This window comes from Apteryx mantelli, chromosome 5, assembly GCF_036417845.1.
Source record: "Apteryx mantelli isolate bAptMan1 chromosome 5, bAptMan1.hap1, whole genome shotgun sequence".
Lineage (NCBI taxonomy): Eukaryota > Metazoa > Chordata > Aves > Apterygiformes > Apterygidae > Apteryx > Apteryx mantelli.
In genome coordinates, this window is record NC_089982.1 from 79,241,184 (window position 1) to 79,261,118 (window position 19,935).

Below are 19,935 nucleotides of genomic sequence, written 5' to 3' on the forward strand. Positions count from 1 at the left end.
GAGTGAAGTATAGCACTCTGTAACTCCATGTGCAAACACTAAAAAACAGGTTGCAGAAGGCTGAAATAACAGATGCTTGTTAAAGGGATGCAAAGAGCTTGTTAATAGTTACCATTAATAAAAAATACCCGTACCTCAGTAATGTCAAGCCTGTAGGCAACAGTAAATCAGGGTTTGGTTTCTCATGATGGGGATTATGCATCCACATAAAGCAGTCTCTGCCCTGACAAGTGCACAATGTAATTGCTGTCCAAACACATCCCACTTCCTCACTACAGTTGACTCATAACTGCTTTTGAAAAACTCCCATAGGAACATTTCTTGTGGAATAAGAAGCAGATGTGGGATTTTTTTTCCTGGCCTCCATTTTGAAAGGGAGAAGAAAATGGCACCAGTTCCCGGGCACGCGCGGCACTGCGGGCAGGGAAGGCGGGGTGACTCCCCGCCGAGGGGGCGAAGGGCGAGCAGAGAGCAGCGCGGCCTCACCGCTACGCGGCCGGCAGGTGCCTGCAGGAACCTGCTGGGAAGCGCGACAGAAGCGGTGGGAGCTGTTTACGGCACAGGGCGGCCCGCGCCCGGGTGCCGCCCCCGGCCTTCCCCGAGCTGCCCCGCCGGCCCGGCCCTGCCCGGCCGGGCCTCGGCGGAGCGGCTCCGGGGAAGGGGCCGCCCTGCTCGCAGCCCGGCTAGGCCCCAGCCCGGCCGGCAGCCATGCCGCCGTCAGGCGCGAAGGGGCGCAGCCGCTTCCCGCCCTCCTGAGGCGCCTCCGCCGGGGCGCATGCGCACGCCGCGGGCCGCCGCACCGCGCATGCGTGCGCAGCCAAGCCCGGGCCGCTCCGTGCAGTCCCGCGCCCTGCGCTACACGCATCTCTCCTTGCGGCTCCATCTGGGGACGCGATGACGTCATCGCCCCGGCAAGGCTCGTAGCTTCCGCGCACCGCCTGGGCCCGTCTGCGCATGCTCCCTAGATAGCCAATGAGAGAAGGGAGTCGCCCTGCCGCAGCGCCTTGTGGGGGCTGTAGTCCGGAGTGCTCTCCCCGCCCCCCCAACATCACAGCTGCGCGTCCCCGTTTGGAGCGGGACCGCCCCCCGCCCCTTGTGGGCCGGGCCAGCGTTCAAGCCCAATGACAGCGCGGGTCAAAGGGCAGCGGGCGCGCGGCCCGGCCAATGGGAGCGGGCGGGTGCCGGGAGGGGGCGGAGCCTGTTGTGTTTTGTTCAATTGCCATTGAGAAGCGTTGTTCATATGCGGAGGGGAGGCGGCCCGGCAGGGCGCAGGTACCGGCTGCGGGCTCCCTGCGGGTGGGGGGCGCGAGCGCAGCCGCAGGTAACGGCCGTTGGGGGAGGGGGCGCTGCCAACGGCCGCCAACGGCCGCGGGGGTGAGCGCGGCAGGGCGCCCTCGAGGCGGGGGGCCGAGCCCCTTCGTGAGCCCCGCGCCAAGGAGCCACCCCCGGGGGGGGGTACGAGGCCCCTCGCGGAGTGGGGACGACCCCACGCGCGGGCTGGGCCGGGGGCGCTGCTGCCGGGCCGGGCCCGCCGGGGGGCTGCGAGGACGTGCCGGGGGGGGGCGGTCACCCCTCAGCAGCACCCCTGTGCTGGCCCGAAACTGCTGGCTCCGATATTCATCCACCTCCCTATATGTGTACGTGAATATATATATAGGTAAAGATATAGATATATATATTTATTTCTGCTGTTAAGGCTAGGGAGATGTGATCCTTCAGCAGGAGCTTAAGGTAAAGGTTAGCTCCATTTTGCCCTTCCATTAGTTTAAGAGTCCGGATAAAAGCAAAACGGTAGCTGTCTAATGCTCTGGTAGAAGGGAAACTTATTAGCGTTAATAACTGCTCCTCGGGATGGACATTAGGTTTGCTGTATTTCAGTGCTGTGCCTTGGAAAACGAGGTGCCGCTCCAGGCGAGGGTTCTGGCCTGTACTGCACGTTCTGGGGAGGGAAAGGGCTCTGGCGTTCATGGAGACACGGGCTCCGTGCAGGCAGCCTTTTGTGAGATTTAAAAATATATATTTGCATGTGTGTATATATATACACATATCAAAGTGTTTGGAGACAATTCTTCCTTCTGTTGCTCAAGGATAGAGTTACGTCAGAGTAGGTACATGCTTTCAACAATAGCTCCTTGGCAAACTGCTGCAAATGTTTTTATGATTCCTGGTAATAAACTACATTTGTTTGGGGATTTTTTTTTTTCAGCAATATGAAAGTCAATTTCTTCTTTATGGCTTAGAAGTATAAAGACCTGTTGGGTTAAAAAGAGCAAGTTTGAGATTTAAGAGTAAATATGCTCTTAGGTTGTGTTATTCTAGCTTTTGTAAGGGCAGTAACATGGCTTTGTTCTGACTTTTTGACTTATTAAAGGTCTCCTTTCCTGTGCAGCCTGCATGACGGCTAAATAAAATTGTGTACTTGAAATTTTGGATGCTGTTTAAAGAGGTCACTTTCGGTCTCATGAGACAGAGAGGCTGGCTGTTGTAGATGATCCTCTGATTTAGCGTTGCATCAGTTATCTTGACTCTTCTGGTGGAGATCTAAAAGTTAAGCCGTTTTCTCTTTAGTTAAATCATGTAGCCATCATAACTATTCAGAAAATAGCTGTTACAAAAATATTGCTTTGTAGCAGTGTTAGAACTTTTGGGTTGCTCGGCTGAGAGTGGCTTGGTGAGTCAGACCAGATAAGAGCCTGGCTTTTAATGTGCATGCTGAGTTCTAGGCCTCAGGATGAGTTGAGCCAGCTGGTCAAATCTATTTTCTGGTTCACTGTGCTTACATTAAAATTAGCTTCTGAGAACAGTTATTACAGCCCTTACTGTTACATTGCCTCCAATTCATATGCCTTACTGCAGTAAAATGTTTTTGTTAAAGCCATTTTTGGCAAGAACCAGTAAGTTTGTGTGTGGTGTGGCAAGCTAAAATGTTTTTGGATATGTTTTAGTTGTGAATTATCTGTTTGTTTCAAATCAGGCTTATGAAATCTGGAGTAAAATGTTTGCTGAATAGTAAAAACTTTCCTAATGAAATGTGGTTTTGAGATCTGGCTTTATTAGTGTTATAGCGTCCATGATCAAGCCAGAAGAGCTTGTATCTTTACAGTTATCGCACTTCTGAAACTGCCTGGAAGGTTTGCGCTCAGTGGCAAGAGACTTTGTTTTAGCTCCCTACACATGGCATTCCAAGTAGTTTAAAATAAGCTGGACTCTATATTGTTAATGTGGTACTCCTGATTTAAAAAAAAAAAAATTGGTTTACTACATATTTATTTTGAATTTTGGGGAAATACTATCTGCATTAATGTGATATTTTCAATGGTCTATGTCTTTTTGTCAGTAACAAGAGTCTACTCTTCCATCATATGGAAGTACATACTAGCAATTAGACGCAAATCTAAAATACTGATCTGCAAGATCATCCCCCTAATGATATCCTTCAGGATATTCTATGTTGTGGTACTCTGGATGTCCTCTAAAGGCCTTTACCAGCCAGATTGTAATCTGCAGTTATTGTGTCTTATCTTGAGAATGTAAAGTCAATTGAACAGTTATAAATGGGTATTTTAAAACTGGTATAGTAGAACTTCTCTATTTCCTCTCAAATGCTACTTTTTTGCAGGGTACTATGGTTTGGAAGAATTAGGAGACTGAAAGAAGATACATCTATTTGTATTCTCAGCCGTATGAGTTAAGCTTTGGAAGCTTAGTATATGTCATAAAGCTATATGTATGAAAAGCTAGCTGACAGATGAACAGAAAGCTTGACATTGAGATATTGCTTTCAATTTATTACATCTGACTAAAAAAAACCCCCTGCTATATAGGATTTATCCTTTCTTATAGGAATTCCTCTGGAGTCTGGTAGCCATCAATGGAGCTCCCTTTTTTCTGGCTCCTTCTCCTTTTCCCTTCTCTCTTCTTTCACCCCCTTCCTCTAGTGCTGTGCCCCCCATCTACATTCCTTTGTGTTAACAGTGATGATGGCAGTTCTAGTCACCTCCTGTGGTTTGATAGATTATTCCCTTTAGAAACACGTGTACTTAAAACTTTCCAAACATGATTCTTTTTTTTTTCTCCTACACTTATGATGCTGTTTTTGAGTTTTGTTCTAAGAACTTGTCCTTTCTGTTTGTGCTTTAAATTTTCTTAGATTAGTAAGAAGTCTTGTTAAACCTTTAATGGCAAGTGTTAGTATTTATATCTTGACTAACATTTCTTTGTGCATATTTTGGAGGTGATAATATACACAGCAAACTTGCCTTTTGGCAATAGTGAGTTTCCTTCTCCCCTGCAAATGTGCAGGCATTGTGGTTTGTGTTGTGTGTTTTTTTTTTTTTTTTTAAACCCTCTGTTTAATTTAAATTTTCATTTTTATTTCTATAAAATAAACCTGTTGGGCTATTTTTAGATGACTACTTTTTTGAGATCTGATGTTTATGTAACAATAACCTTATGGGTAAATGTTCATAAACCCTTAACTGGTCTTTAGCCTTATTGCATCAATGTCTAAAATTAAAAATAAATCTTGAAATATATTGTGGAAGAACATGTAAGAGGCTCCTGTCCACTGTTCCAAGTTATTTGAACTCTTCTGTTCTACAGAAACATCTGTTGTTTTTATGTAGATTCTATAAGAAACAAACTTAATGATGGTCGGGGGAACCAAATGTGTGAAGTGCTGTATGAGCGCTTCTGGAGGAGAAAAGGTTAATGAACAAAGGGTAGCCTGTTTCACTAATTCTGGGGAAGAAATTCAAGGCTAGGAGAACAGCTATCTAAGCTATCTAAACTCATTGTAGTTCAATGGCTGCTATTTTTTTGGTAGGCAACCTGTTTTAGTCTGCATATACCTGAAAAGTAGCCATTTATGCTGACAACTTATTTTTAGACATGTCATGAAGTTTTTGTGGTTAATAGTATCGTGGCTGTCAGTGAACAGCTGTAATCCAGTGATGAAAGAGTCGATACAAAAATCCAGACTTTGTTGTTTTGTCTTAATTGCAAACATCCTGCTAGAGGGATCAAGACAGTCAAATTTTCAGAAAATGGATTGCTTAAAGGATGTTCTTTTAAAATGTCTGTTTAAAAAAAAAAAAGCGTATTTTAACTCAGTTTGTTTTACACACAATCTGTGGTGATCAAACTGGATATTGTGGCAGTATATGATTATAGAAGAATGTGAAGTCAAGGTGATTGAAAATCAACTCTTAAATTGCCTTTCCCACCTTTTGTGCTGGTTTGGCTTTTATGTTGGTTCAGTTTGGGAAATAATGTTATCAGTAAGCTGGCAAGAAAATCCTAAACTATTAATGTTTTGTAGTGGGCCAAAGTAACTTCTGAAGGCCACATTTCTACTAATTTTTAGGTTGGGGGAGAGGGAAGTAGGCAGGATTGTTACTAAATGCATTATTTAGGTTATGACTGTTAGGTTGCTGATACCAGTATTCTTTTATGCAAATAGTTGAAAATTATGCTTTTAAAAATATAAAACACTTAAATTATTTTAAGTGTAAAAAAATCATTGGGTTATAAGAACAAAACTAATTGGCTTTCCTCTCTTTGAACTTGATTATATCTTATTGAAATAGAATATGATTTATTTTATGGTTCTTGTGTGTTAGTAATAAGATTATGATTATAAGGTTATGATTAGCCAGTATTAGCACTATTCCTCTGAATTTGATATCGCAACACTTCAAATTCCTGTGGAAAAATTAAACTCTAGTGTAGTTAAGTACTGGAAAAATACTTTCAGCAATTCGTCAAATTGTAGGGCTAGAGCTTTGGACCTACTCAAAGACCCTTGCCCAGTGCCAGTAACAGTAATTGCTCTTCAACGTGTGTAAGTCTGTTCGTACAGATAGAACTAAGTGTGAAATTAGCTCTAGGCAAAAGCATTGTTTAATGTGAGAAGTGTCATTTGCAAAACTGTCTTCGTATACTGAGATGCGTGTTACTGTGGAAGAAGCATTTGAGAAGGGAGAAAACAGTTTCTCCACTTGCTCAGTTTTACTTATTAGAACCCAACTGGTCTAGAAGAGATTTGAGAATTGCTACTGCATTGTCTGTACCTTTACTTTCGTGCTTTAGGCAGTTTGAGATCTGCAATGCTGGAAGACAGCGTCTGCACTCCTTTTCTGAAGAATACTTGTTTTTCCGTAACACCCAACCAGCCTGGGCAGTTGGTTTGGTGTTGATTTGTTAATGCATGTCTTGTGGGCTTGTGAAAGATCACATCTGCAATTTAGTGATTTCTGTTTTAAAGTTGAGGTAGGTCAACTTTAAAAACACTCACACACACACACACACACACACACACACACACACACACACACTTTACTGTCCTAATGAGACCTCAGACACTCCTGTGGTAACATTCTTCTCTTCTAACCTCTCTTCCCCTTGTGCCATGAATGGGAATAATAGAAACTTCTGCTAATGCTATTAACTTCAGGTCTCTAATTTCCATCTCAGATAACTTTGCGAGCAGCGTTAATGCCTTCAAGGAGTTTGGAGGAAGAGAAAAAAACTTAAAATTTGTAGAGTGAATGTGTTTTTTACCCTAATTGGGCAGTTCAAATTATTATTGCAATATCTTTAATTTTTGCTGTGTATTTGTGTTGATGCAAATAGTACTAAATCATGCCTTTAGTACTGTACACATAAATTATGTACATCACCTTCATTGTGGCTGCACATTTTGTAGTAGTAAAGTATTCCTGACTTGCTTGCATTTTATACACAGTGGTTGCCAGTAGGTGCTGCATGATGTTTGACTTCTTTATTCTGCCATTCAGAGTTTGCTTATAGGGCAAACTCTTGTTTTAAAGGTACTGCTGTCTTTAATTCGCCCCTGCCTTCCCATGGAAAAATGCACTTGTCTTCCTTTCTTCGTGTTTTCAGTTGATTTGACTTCTTCCAGTTTTAGAGGTGTGGAAGTACAGCATACCAGTTAAGGAAGGGTGCAGGTGGCAAAAAGCCCCATGTCCTTTGGATCAGTCTAACCCTGTTGCTTTGTCAACTTCCCGAGTCCAAAAGATGTCCCTAGCGTGCAGAATATGAAAAGTTTGTTTAAATTTAGAGGCTTAGGCATGATGTAGAATGTGAATCAATGCAGAGCTGTAGGAATGTGCTCAAGGCCCAGTGGATCCAGATTTGCTGGTTTCTGTCTCTTTTGCAGCTCAGCATTTCTTATACAACACATGGCCGCAGAGATTGCAGGTGCCTTTTATATCACTGTGTGAGCCAGCTTTGCTTTCATAACGTAGAGACTTCTGTTCTACACTTTGGGGGGTGTGGTATGGGTTTTCTTGTTTTGTTTTTAAGTGGTGATCTGCATTTAGGCACCTAGAATCTGTTTATACGGACAGGTAGTCTTCTGATGAAGTGACAGTTAAATAATACAATCCTGAACCAGAAACCTTTTGGCTTAATTATGCCAGTCTAATAGTAGTGGCAAATAATTATTCATTATGTCCTATTTGGAATTGAGTGAATTGAAGGTAGTAGTGTGTAAACTTGCCTTAAGACTACTGCTGTGCTCCGGAGTTTAACTTGATATAATATTTAGTGAGAAAGGAGTAACAAAAACGCCCTCAAGTAGCTATTTACGTAAATTGGCTAAAGTATGTGATTTATTTCTTGTTGTGGGGGAGGGAAAGGAGTGGGAACCTAGAACCTTATCTTTTCATTATTGTTTAATTTTTGTCATTTTTAAACAAAGTTGAGGCTTGATGAGTTTGTGAAGCCTACCTATCTTGGGGACTTAAGTGCTGTACCTTGCTGTAAGGAGCTGTTGAAAGATAAGATATAATAGCAAAGTTACTGTTTGGAAGAAGATACTGCTGACACTGGAACGTATGGATGAAGTTTAGCTTGATTGCCTCTTGGTACATGTGGTAGTTCACTTAAGTTGGCTATGTGTGTACTTACTTATCTCATAGTCTTCCATTAGCAGACCTGTCTGGTTCAATACTTGAATAAGAAATTGCTGAACTGTTGGAGGGTAGCATGGACTGTTTATGCTTTTTTTTTTTTAAACTTATTTTCTTGTTTCACAAATCTGTTCAAAAGGATGATATCTATAACAAATCAGAGGGGTCCCTGGAAAACTTTCTAGTACTGGAAATGCTAAGTTTTTTCTTTCTCTATAACAGCTTGTATCTAACTGTTGTATGATTGTTTTATGCTTAAACTGTTACTTAGAGTTCATTCTGCATTTTAGAGACTCTAGATTTTTACAGCTTAAATGTGAGCATGTAACTTCTGTTTTCTCAGCCACAGACTTCCCTGTAACTGGCTGTAGCAAGCGCTCTCTGCTTCAGCTCCCCATCTGTAAAATCTAGGATATGTTAGTTTTCATTTTAGAGAATTTAGTTTATATGCACAGGGAATCTTAACCAACCTGAAGGCTGTAGTCATAGTAAAGGGTGAATATATTTTTGTGAGGACGTGTGACACTGCATCAGTGAAAACTATTGCATCACTTGCCGAAATGCTTGTTATAGGGTCTTAGATGTGCTCGGGAAGATGTGTGTATGCAGCCTGCTGATTCTTGTGTCTGTTGGTCAGAGGGGAAATGTACCACAGTGTTGCTAGAAAATTACTTGCTATCAAGAGAGATGACTTGGGTTGCTTTTTTTCTGTATGAAGAAAATATGTGGCAGCTGTGACTTTTTTGTTGTAGAGTAAAATAACCTGAACATGCAAATGTCAGGCTAGGAATCCTAAAGTTGCAATTTGAACGATCAGAAGGCTAACTTCTAGCTCATTCAGCATGCGCGTATCTTGTAAGAGGATAAGTGAAAACATTACGGTAGCTTGAAACTGAGATAGTCCTAAGAAAAGTAGGACTGAAAAATGTGTAGGTTAGTTGAGGCCCCTGCTCTGTGACAGGATCACATGTATTTAATGTGATTCTTAAAAGATGCTTGACTAGTTCTCAAGCTCTCCTTCCTCCGCAGTCCAGCACTCAGCTCAGCATTAGAACTTTTTTGAATGTGAAACTAGACATTTTTCTTGCTGTAGTTGAAGCTTATTCCCTAATCCCCATGTGTGTGAAGGACAGCTATTCTTTTTCCCTGGGGTGTTCTTTTAAAAATATTTGAACTGGTATTTGTCATGTTCCTGTTTCCTGCATGTTCTGTTTTCCCCCTCCAAACATACAGCCTTGTGGTACTTTTGGCCTGAATAAATGTAGTGTATTCAGCTCTTCCTGGGAGGTCATGGGTTTTTCAGCTCTAATCGTTCTTGTTCTTTTCCAAACTCTCCAGTTAGTTCACATTGGTCTTTAAGTGTGGTTCTTAAAGCCCAGCTTTGTCTTCCAGCTGAGGCTTTCCTGTGAGTGGAGTAGAGAAACTGTTTCACGTGCCCCGGAGCTGACATCGCTGTTTATGCATCCCCATATGTTTGACTTCCTTACAACAGCTTAACACTTGTTTCAAGATCAGCTTGTTGATCCAATGTAACCCACAGCTTTCTTCTGAAGGACTCATCTTGCTATTTGCTCAGTTAATTATTCCCACCTGAGTACTTTTTTTTTTTTAACCTGTCCCTATTGAATTGTATACTACTTTTTCAGACCAGATTTGCAATTTGTCAGAATTAGGCAGAAAGTTAATTCTGCCTTACAGTTCTTCCTACCTTTGTCCACTGTATGACAAGCCTACTGTGTTTCCCACCATCTGTTGCTGGTAATGAAATCAGTGAACTGAACTGGGCTCCTGTTCGGTGCATTCTTGCATGCTGGCTGAGCCCTTGATAACTGCTGTCTTGGTGTGGTTATCCAACAAGTTTTGCATTCACTATAGACTGCTCTGCTTACATCAGAAGTCTTTTGAAAGTCCAGATGTATGAATTCAGTCGGTTCTGTCCTATCCCTGAAGCCTGTTACTCTAATATCAAAGCAAAGTTCTCATTTGACATGTGATTCCTAAAGAACCTGGTGGGTGCTACTCAACTCTTTGTTAGCTTTTAGTACTTACAACAGTATGTGTGTATTTTTTTCTCCCAGAATTCTGCTGAAATCTGGGGAACTGGAAACAAGTAAAATGAATTTTGACTTTTTACTTGTTCTGAAGGCACGCCTGGAGTGAAGGCAGGCTTAGCTTCTGAAACTGATGTCCAAAAACATTTAAAAAAAAAAAATTCCTGACTGTGTTCAAATTTATGATATAGCAGCCTAAATCTGGTATCTTGCAAATAATTCCAGGTGTTGTGGACTCACTCTGAAGTCATCAGTAGTTACTCTGAAGTTTGGGTTATTTTAAGCTCTTGCTTCTTGTGATACTTTTTTTTTTTTTTACATTGCAAGCTAGGTATGGAAATACAACTTTTTTTTTAGGGTACTTGAATTAAGTATTTGTTGTGTCTTCTATAGTAGCAACACTCTCCTTACGGAAGCGTGCTTCTCATGACTTCTCCCCTACCTCACTGCATCACAACTTGATTCACATAGAAAACTTGCCCTTCACAGAGAAGGGTTTCCTTAAGCCCTTTCTCTGTCAGGTTCTGTAAATACTTTTCACTTGTTGCTCCTCCAATCTGTGTCCGTGTAAAGTTTACCAGAAGGTGAAGATGTAAATACTTTGAATTTCCTCAGTCTCACTCTGATCATGGCACTGATTACAGTGCCTACATATGCAGCAGTTTATCTTTCTCACCCAGATATATTCAAGTGCAGTAAAGCACTGCAATGCCTCTAGAACAAGTTCCTTTCCAATTTTGACACAACTGGCTACAAGTTGTAATAACTTGTCTTATAACCATTCTTAGGCTTTTCATTATGTGCTCTAAAGAGACATCTGTTTTTTTCAAAATCATGGTGCAGTCTTAAATTCAGTAGGAGTTTGAAGTCTGATAATCCTGCTCCAAAAGTGCCTAGTGCTTGTTACTAGGATTGTAGTTAAGATTACTTCAGTCATTTTAACCCACAGTGTGTTTTCAAAGAAGTAAGGCAACATTTCTTGGAATTGAGGAGTTGGAGGTGATGTGAATGGTAGAATGTGTATTGAGCATGGCTTAGAACATTAACACTTGTTTGCATTTTGGTATGAGAGGAAGTATAGTTTACTTTTTTTGTAAAGTTAAAAATAAGCAAGGGCTTCTTGTTTGCTTGTTTTTGTGTAATGCCATATCTTTTAAAAAAGAATTGCACAGTAACTCTTCAAACTGTTAAGATAAAAGTAGCTTCATACCGTTATCCCAGATCTTCATTTTTATTTGTGGAATGGTAGGACTGAGAAATAGCCCCCCAGTCTCACTGAGCAGGTGGTGGTGGCTGGTGTGGAATGAGGGTGCAATTCCTGTCCTCGTGTTAGATACTCAGGATGGGATTTCTTTGCTTAGCTTCTGACACCTACAGCTAAATTAATTGTTCCAAGCTCCTTTAATAATCAAAAGAAATGATGGGGATTTTGCTTTTAGGATGCAGTGTTGATGTTTGTTTAGCTAGATGCATCCAGCTGTCAGCAACTTCTTGATTAAATACAGAGTCTTAACATACAGATATATATATATAAATCAATTAAGTTTCACCAGTTTCTAACATAAAGCATAAATAAAGCTTTAGTTGCTTTTGGGTGGGACCTGAGACTAAACTTAGTGTACCTACTGCTAATCAAAGTCTTTATTAAATTAAAAATGTATTAAATGAACTAGATTAATTGAAAAAGTATTCCAAACAGCATTTGCATTTCAAATGAACTTAATTGAAAGCAAAATGATATTTGACCCTAATGATCCCAGCTGTCTGTGATCACTGTTTCCAGGAGGGCTTTGGAAGTACTAAGCAGGTGGGGGAAACCTTCCCTTCCCCTCCCTCACTTCTCAGTTGAACATGAGGTTTGAGAAGATCAAATAAAACCAAATCTGTTTCTAAATTCTGAACCAGTTACTGAACTAACTGTTAAACTGAGGCAAACTGAAATGAAGAAAATGCTTTTTTGCACCTGCAGGAAAGACTGCAGCTGTCAAAAGCTGGTGGTTATTGCAACACTTTCTGAGTCCAGGTGCTCAGTCAGTGACTTCCTTAACTCAGTGGTTTGGCTTTTCAGAGGTTCAGAAAACATTTTACTGCTTTATACAGACTAGCATACCTAAATCTTGGCGTGACTGAAGATGTCAGAATCCCAGATGTAATTTCAGAGGCTTATTTTAAAGTGTGTCAGATCATTTGAAAGATTGAAAGTTTTCAGGTAAGAGCTGAAAGGAGAAGCTTGCATGTCTTACTGTTGACTTTATCAGATAAATCTTTACTGTTTTGTCCTTCAACTTGGACAGTTATGTTTACAGATCACTGCATTCTGACAAGATCAGCTTCTGTTAACCAAGTGGGACAACACAGATTTCCCTTCTAAACACTCATAGTCCTGTCTTCTCTTGCACTGTGTTGCCTGCAGATGTATGTGTTTGGCTTACTAGCCAAGTGACTTATCTTCTGCTGTTTAAAACTGCCAAACTTCTGTGTAGATCAGTGAAGATTAAAACAATAGCTCCCACCCCCATTTCCACAGAGGTGACTACCTTGCATTTTTGGCTCAACGAAAAATCAGTTATTCTGCCCTCTACAAACTGAAGTACAGTTCCTCATCAACACCTTGTGTTCACTTGCTTCCCATACGGGAGGTTTGCTGGGTTTTTTTGGTTTTTGGTTTTTCTTATTTTTTTTTGCATTAAGGCTTTATATGCTGTATTTTGAGTAGACTCCATGATCTACCGTCCTCGTGACTTCTTTGAATCTACTTTGGCATATGAATCTATCCATAGAACTTGCTTGTAGAACTAGTGACTCATTCATTAAATATCTGATAGTGTTGAGGTAGTGCACAATGAAAGCACTGATCTTTCATCAAGCAAGAAGGTCTGAAAATGACTTCTTTCAGTACTGAAAAAAAACCTGATGTGTTTGAAATGGAGTTAATTTTAAACTATCTTTTCCTGACCTAGCATAATTGTCTTTTTATGTGATGTAACTTCATTTGTCTCATGAGATTTCTTTTAGTTCACGTAATTGTTACAAATGTTTTTCCTAAATACCTACTGCAGTTCTGCACCCCTTAGTTTCTGCCTTGACCTCTAACATAGCATTTCCTGAATCCAGCTGTTCAGTGTGCCATTAAAGGCTGAATGCATAGACAAAGAAAGCAGTTATCTTGCTTTTGGAATGATCTAATGAACTAGCAAGTCGTAAGCTACGTAGCTCAACAAAATTTATTTTTATTGAAGTAGCTTAAGCCTGGTAAGAGGATGTCTGTGATGACACTTCAGGCAACATCTGAAATGAATGCTGAAAGTGCACGCTATCAACATACCTAATTTCTTCTTTGTATTTTGTTCCCTTACAGTTGTGGATTTGGACTTCTGGTCTGCTCATACTTTGAGCATATTTGATTTGTTTCTGAGGGTTCATGAAAGATGTTAAAAAGAAAAACAGATATGTGTGGTAGAGCAGTACATATGTAATGTGCACCTCTTCAAAGATTTCACCATTAGAAAGCTTCTAGAGATGTTCAAAACAAAAGTTGGAAACCAACATATACTAAGTTGAGGTAAAGTATAGTTTAGTGCAGCAAGGATAAGTCACTAAGGGGCATCAGCAACAACTCTTTCAAATTGCCATTCACTTGCTTTTTGGTATTCATAGTGTGATGTCTGAGACCTCTTATTTTATTTAAAAAAAATGCTTGAAAATTGAAAGCTGTGTGGACTTTTTTAATTTGAGTTCTAATGGGTCATGTAACTAGAATGATGCTTTAAAATTTGATCTCTCAGTGTATCTCTCTTTAGAGGTCTTGAAGTGTTGTTGCCTGCCAAATGAATTAAAAATTTTTTTTTTCTTGAAGGTTTCTTGAGTAACAGATTACAGATGTTCAGCTATGATTGAGAATAAGTTTGGGCCAGGAAAGGGAACTTGACTTGTCTGTTAAGTATGATATCTCATATCAGTTCAGTGCACTTCCATGCTTTTTTCAAGATAGATGATATAGCAGAAAGCTTTAACTACTGTATGCAAGCCTGTAAAGTATTTTACTTTTGCATAGATCTTCCTGTAATTTGCTTTCTTTTGTTAGACTCCTTCTGGGGTTTATATAAAAATATGTAAATAATGCATCTGTCCTAAGCTGCTAAAACAAGAATACACACTAAATAAATATACATGCTCATTCAGTACAATTACGCAATGATCTTCTGGAGACTTACAATTTTGAGGCATCAAGGATTGAAACTTTTCTTAGTACATTAAATTGGGTGTAGTATTTTGTCATGAGAAGGAAATGCTGATTTTAATCTGAAGCATTAGGCTAGTGGGGGGGGAATATACCTGTCTTTTCACAGAATACTGCTAGTAACATACATTTCAGTGCTTATAGATGCCTAAGTTCTTCTAAATTTGGCAGTGTCTTTAAATCACCAGCTATACTATTTACTGAAAAATACTTGGGCTGCCATAGGCCCTTTGTTCTTAAATTTCATAGTAGTCACAAGCTAATGTTAGGGAGACTTCCCTGTGTGCAGATTATACAGCTCATTAGATCCCTGCAATGCCATGAAGTAGCATCTTAACAAATGTTTTTCACCTGGCCTGAGGCCTCCAGCAAGAATGTTCCATGCTCTGGGATCATAAAAACAAACTTACTAGTTGGGCTTTTTATTTTAAACAAGTCAACCAGATGTCTGAAACTCTTCAGAGTAAACCTGAAGGGAAATGGGAGGAGGTTTATTACCTATGTGTGTGTTTTGGGAGCAGGAGGTATGGGGGAGACTTGTATAATTCCTCAACTCCAAACCCATAGGGTGTAGTAATACAACAGTACTTTAGTACTGATATTATTTGAATTTATCTTGGGGGGGGGGGGGAGTTATACATCACTGTTGCTATCCTACAGTTTAGGCTCTGTGCTACATGCTGTCAGGCCAGAGTTTCCTTTTTAAGGATGTGTATGTGCCCTTGTGTCTGTTCTCATTTTAAAGGCAAAGACCAACAAAAAAGTAGGTGGTATTTAGTTCTTATTTTAATTTTTTTTCCTAGCTTTTCTTCTCTAACTGATGGAGTGAAGCAAATATCACAGTGATAAAGCCAATTAATCTTCCTTTGTATTCTCTTTCAGGGCCCCAGCACAAGCCCCAGAGTAAAATAAAATCTTGTGGGCCTTATATAACCTGCATGATATACTTTAGTGGGAGCATGGTAGATTTAGGTTGGTGGTATGTATGTTTCTTCAAATGCTGATATGTGTATGAATTATTATTTGTAGTGAATCTGAGGGCCTTTTTATCTTAGTTTTGTATACTAAATAAATGCTTCCTTTGGGTTTAAACAGAGTATTTATAAGAACAAGTTTATTTGGAGCTTAAACTGTTCTCTTACACAGACTATTTCCAGCTCCATATACTGTTTTTATAATGTCTTGGACTGAAAGTTACAGAAATACTTTCAACTGGTGACTGCCTGGTTAAGTAACTTGGAACAAAACCTAGTAGACAGTATTTAGTTTGAGCCAGTTTACTTCTGAAATAATGACTGTTAACACATTTAGTTCATAATTATGGTAAAAACAAGGGGCTTGGGATTCATGTACAAAAGCCTCAGTAGACCAGACTTCCTCTACCTCAACATGGTACAAAAGTAGTTTTGTGCTTTCTGCGGGAATGCTGAGAAGAGGGAGAAAAAAAGAATTTGACTTGCACATTGTGGGAAGCTCAGTGGCTGCAGGCTAATGCTGATAGCCGGTTCAAATGGAGCTGCAGTACAGTAGATGTAAATATCCTCAACAAAATTGATAAAATCCTTGCCTGTTGTTTAAATAGGGCTGGATTCTTTTAAGGCAGAGAACGTAAGGAGCAAAACATCTTGGATCAGGCATGAGGCACAGGTCATCTATTGGCCTGTCTGACAAAGACACGTACTTGGGAGGATGCAGGATGATTTGTCTGTGATGTGATGGTAGGTCTTTCTCAGTTGTGAAAGAGGGATTTAAACCTGGGAGATTGCTGAGGCTTAATATTGCTAGCTTGTATCAGTATGAAAAGCTGTAACCTCTGGAGTTGGGTTAAACTCTTATCCATAGCTCTCTGTGGTGGTACATTCCCTGTCTTAAGGGATAAGAGTTGTGTATGACTGGAAAAAGTCTCTCAAGCTTATTTCACCACCACTTCCATTACTTTGAGAAATATACTCTATAAACTGGGGTAAAGGCCTAACATCCCTTATTTCATGCTTTCTTCTGCTTTCTGGAAGGAGACTTTCTTCCTGGTTTAAAAACAGAACCAAACCACACCACCTGATAGTAACTTGAGAAATAAAGGGTAGTATTTCTTGCAAGCAACAGTTCATTGTGTAACAGAGTTAAAGGTTCAGTTTCTATTAAAATTTTATAAAACCATTTTTAAGTCTTTTTGTATTTATTTCCTAAGACAAGCTGGATGGATTCTGTATCTGAAGAACTAAAATCTCTATATTAAACATTACCTTTAACCTCTTCCCAGTCCATCATCTGCCTGCGAATTTGCAAACAGGAAGCCACCATCTTAAGCCAGGCACTTACCTGGCTTACCTCTGGTGCTTCTGCTTGCAGGTGTTCTCCATCTCCCACGGGAGGAAAGACTTTGAAAAACAAAGTCCATTTTCCAATCAGAAAACTGAGTACTGTTTGTTCCCTTCTGAATTCAAACAATTTTCCATAATGCATTGCCTTTTTGTCAAGTAAAACTGGGTCCAAATGCTGTATTTGGTGGTTTAGGCTTTGCTCTCTTCTCACAGGTACTCTCACAGCTGAAGTGTGGGAGATAGGGGAGTGCTAAAGCATGCGTAGGATGCAGTCTTATTCTTGGTACCAGTTTGTTTTGTCATAGCCGTCTCAGTGACCAGTTGCTGTCCTTAAAATGATGGTGCTTTAGGGTCAGGCAGTGAAGTTCTGAGTTCCATAGTGATGTTCTGCATTTAGCTAAGGCAAGCAGCCCTAGTATTTATCCTGTTCTATCACTGAAGGTAATAAGCCAAATCCTTGCTTGTCAGCCTTAGAATAGTGAAATATAATCCTGTCTTGCACAATAAGTGAGGTTTGTTCTTCCGTGGAAACTTTTGAGCTCTTGATATTGCTTGTGCTTCCTGAGCCTGTGGAATATCTGAGAAACTTAACTCCAGTGTCTATCCCTTAATATAAAGGATGCCTTCCAGTGTGTTTTTTTTCTTGCCCCTTTTGCAGTTCTCTGATGTTGTGGCAACCTTAATCCGAGCTTGAACACCTCATAATATTGAGGTTTCCTTCTAATAAAAACTGGCTTATGAAAGCTCTGCATGGAGAAGCTAAAAGATTCTGTAGTTCAAGAAATATCTTTTTAGTCTTTAAAAGAATCTCTGAACTGCAGATATTAGTTCTAACTTCTATGGCTTCATTTTCAATTCTAGCATGTGTAGGGAGTGTTGTCAAACCTTACCTTATTTTGTGTGGTTTGCAGTCTTCATGGAGAGGATCTACTATTTAAACAGGATTTGCTAGACAATTGTGAAACTACTTCTGTGGAATGCAAGCTACTTAAACCTTACTTTTTTTCCCCCATCTTTAGATCAGAAATTAATTCTGTTAGTCTAATATATTAACTTCTAAATTTTCTGTAGAGAACTTAAGAAAACATCAGCACAACAGGGTGCTAGTTCACTGTGTTAAGTGAGGATCCCTGAAGTAGAAGATACTGTAACAAGCTGGAAACAGAAGTGTTTTGCCATCAGTAGTATTTTTCTAGCACCTATCCTCCAGAATATTGGTGGACCATTCTATAGTTGCAGGAAACTCTAAAGCTCTAATTGTTAGACTTCAGCTGGCATCCTGGAAGGCTGCAGAATAACCACTCTGTAATCAGTGCTAAAAAGCATCGAGTCCAAATGTCTGCTATTAAGAACCTTCCTGGGCTCAAAATTGATTATAAGACTTATGTTATGAGGAATGCTTAGACCCTCTGAACTTCTTAGTGTTATGGTAAATAGATGGGTAGTTCTATAAGAAAAATGTTCTACTTCCATTTGGGAGATGGAATTTTGCAATGTACTGTATAGCTTTCTCAGATAAAAGTATTAGTTTTGCAGTTTGTAAAAAGCTGGTCTTCTAGTTATGCTTGAAGCAAGACTAAGTCGGGATGAGACAGGCAAAAAATGGTGTGTAACTTAAACAGTTCTGTGTGATGTTTCAGTTTTGAAATGCTTCCTGGATGCTGCAGAAAGTGCCAGGAAGCAAAAATCAAGGTGTCTTCCATTTAGAGGCTAGTAGCAAAATTTATCTAGATCTGGAATTAGTACTGCTGGAGTGATCAGCGCTTTGGCTTGCTGGAGCAGAGATGATATTTTTAAAGGACCTGCTTATCTGAATTGGAATTCTGACTCCAGCTGATCCTTTTCTTCTGTTGGAATCTGGCTAAGTAAGTCTTTACGGGATTGTTGGTAATATGGTTTCTGTACGTCTCTAAGTGAAGAGTAGGAAATAATGTGAAGAAATGGGGAAGAGGGACCTTGTTATTACTGGGTAATATTAGTCCCTTAGACAGAACTATGGAGTTGTTTTTAATCAAGAAACCTCTTCACATTCATTTTATGGGGAAATCATTTGAAATCTTGTGATCTTTTCCTCTTTATCCAAGATGGAACTTCCAAAAACAGAAGAAATTGTTAGAAGTATTTAAAACAAATGTAAATTTTTTTCCCCAGTGAGATGAACTGTTGATGGAACATCTTGTCCTGCAGTATGCAGGGGAGGAAGAGTGGGCTGGAAATGATTCTGGCTGCCTTGTTCTTTTAGAGCCAAGAAGAGGTTTTTGAATCGGCTTTATATTATTCATCAGAACTCTTCATCACTTTGAAAGAAGGTTGTTAAGTTGGGTGAGTCCCTGCCATCCTTTAACTGGTGGGGGTTTTCCATAGTTTCAGTAGTCTTCCCCCAAAGACCCCAGTTACATCACTGAGATGATACAGAATTTGTGACATGAGTGTTTCTTTTCCTCTCTCTCTGCCCTTTGGCAGAAATTTTAAAGGCATTACTGCTTGTAACTGTACTTTAAGAAATAAAACCTCATTTCTTTAGTAGTACTATAGAGATGGAATAATAAATCTAAACTTTCTTCAGATTTCAGAATATTTGTGTCATAGAATAAAGCTTTATATTGGAGATAATGGTGATGCTGATTCCATCAGAGCTCATTCTCAAACTGTGAGAAGTGTTAGCTTTGGCTTGCTATTGCATTTGGAGGCTTTCTTTATATATTCCATTTATTTTATTCTTTTAGATTAACTTTTAACCTGTCTTCCAGCAGCTAAAAATAGCTTCCCCAACACACCCATAGTTTATGGGATTCCCCATAAGATTAAGTCTCTGCCAGAACACAGGGAGAGACTATGGTCGTCTGTTATGCATGTTTATCTTGGATAGCTCAGCTTTCTCACTTTTTTTAACCCAATCAGGCTCCATAAGGGATGATGTGCTAAGGAAAGATGGCCATAATCTTCCAGGACCTTGTCCAGCTCTTTTAAAGAGGTGTTGTTATTGCCTTAAGACATGGAGGATCTTAGTGTTTGAGCTTGTGTGCCTTGCTCAGCTGCTAACAACTTAGAGACTTGGTGACAGTGAAGATGTGTATCCCTGGGGTACGCTTACATTACGGGTTGTAGAGGAAGCAGGGATGGAGTTGGACTAGTAGGCACAACTCGACTGCACTAAGATCCATGCTGAAGCATGGCATGAAGCTGAGGCAGCTTAAGAAATGCAAGTTCAGCGGGATCCACATGCCCTAGCAAGGATGGTCAAATGGTGCCTATTACGGAAAATCCAATTAGTTTGAAGTGCCAAGCAGTTTGAGAGGGATTCAGCCTGATAAGCATAAAGGGCATGATAAGGAGAAATTGAAAAAGAATTCTGATTGCCTTTAACCAATTCCAAGAAAAGAACTTGG

General features: G+C 40.1%; 1 protein-coding gene across 3 annotated transcripts in view; it reads left to right on the forward strand.

Annotated features, from left to right (window-relative positions):
* Positions 1-1,233: 1,233 nt before the first annotated feature.
* The window catches only part of FAM53A (family with sequence similarity 53 member A), a 78,001-nt gene continuing 59,299 nt past the window's right edge, over positions 1,234-19,935 (forward strand). The window contains exon 1 of one of the 3 annotated variants that reach the window (XM_067298336.1): positions 1,234-1,272. The gene's annotated coding sequence lies outside the window, so the exon portion shown is untranslated. The other 2 variants (XM_067298339.1, XM_067298341.1) reach the window with 2 other exon arrangements.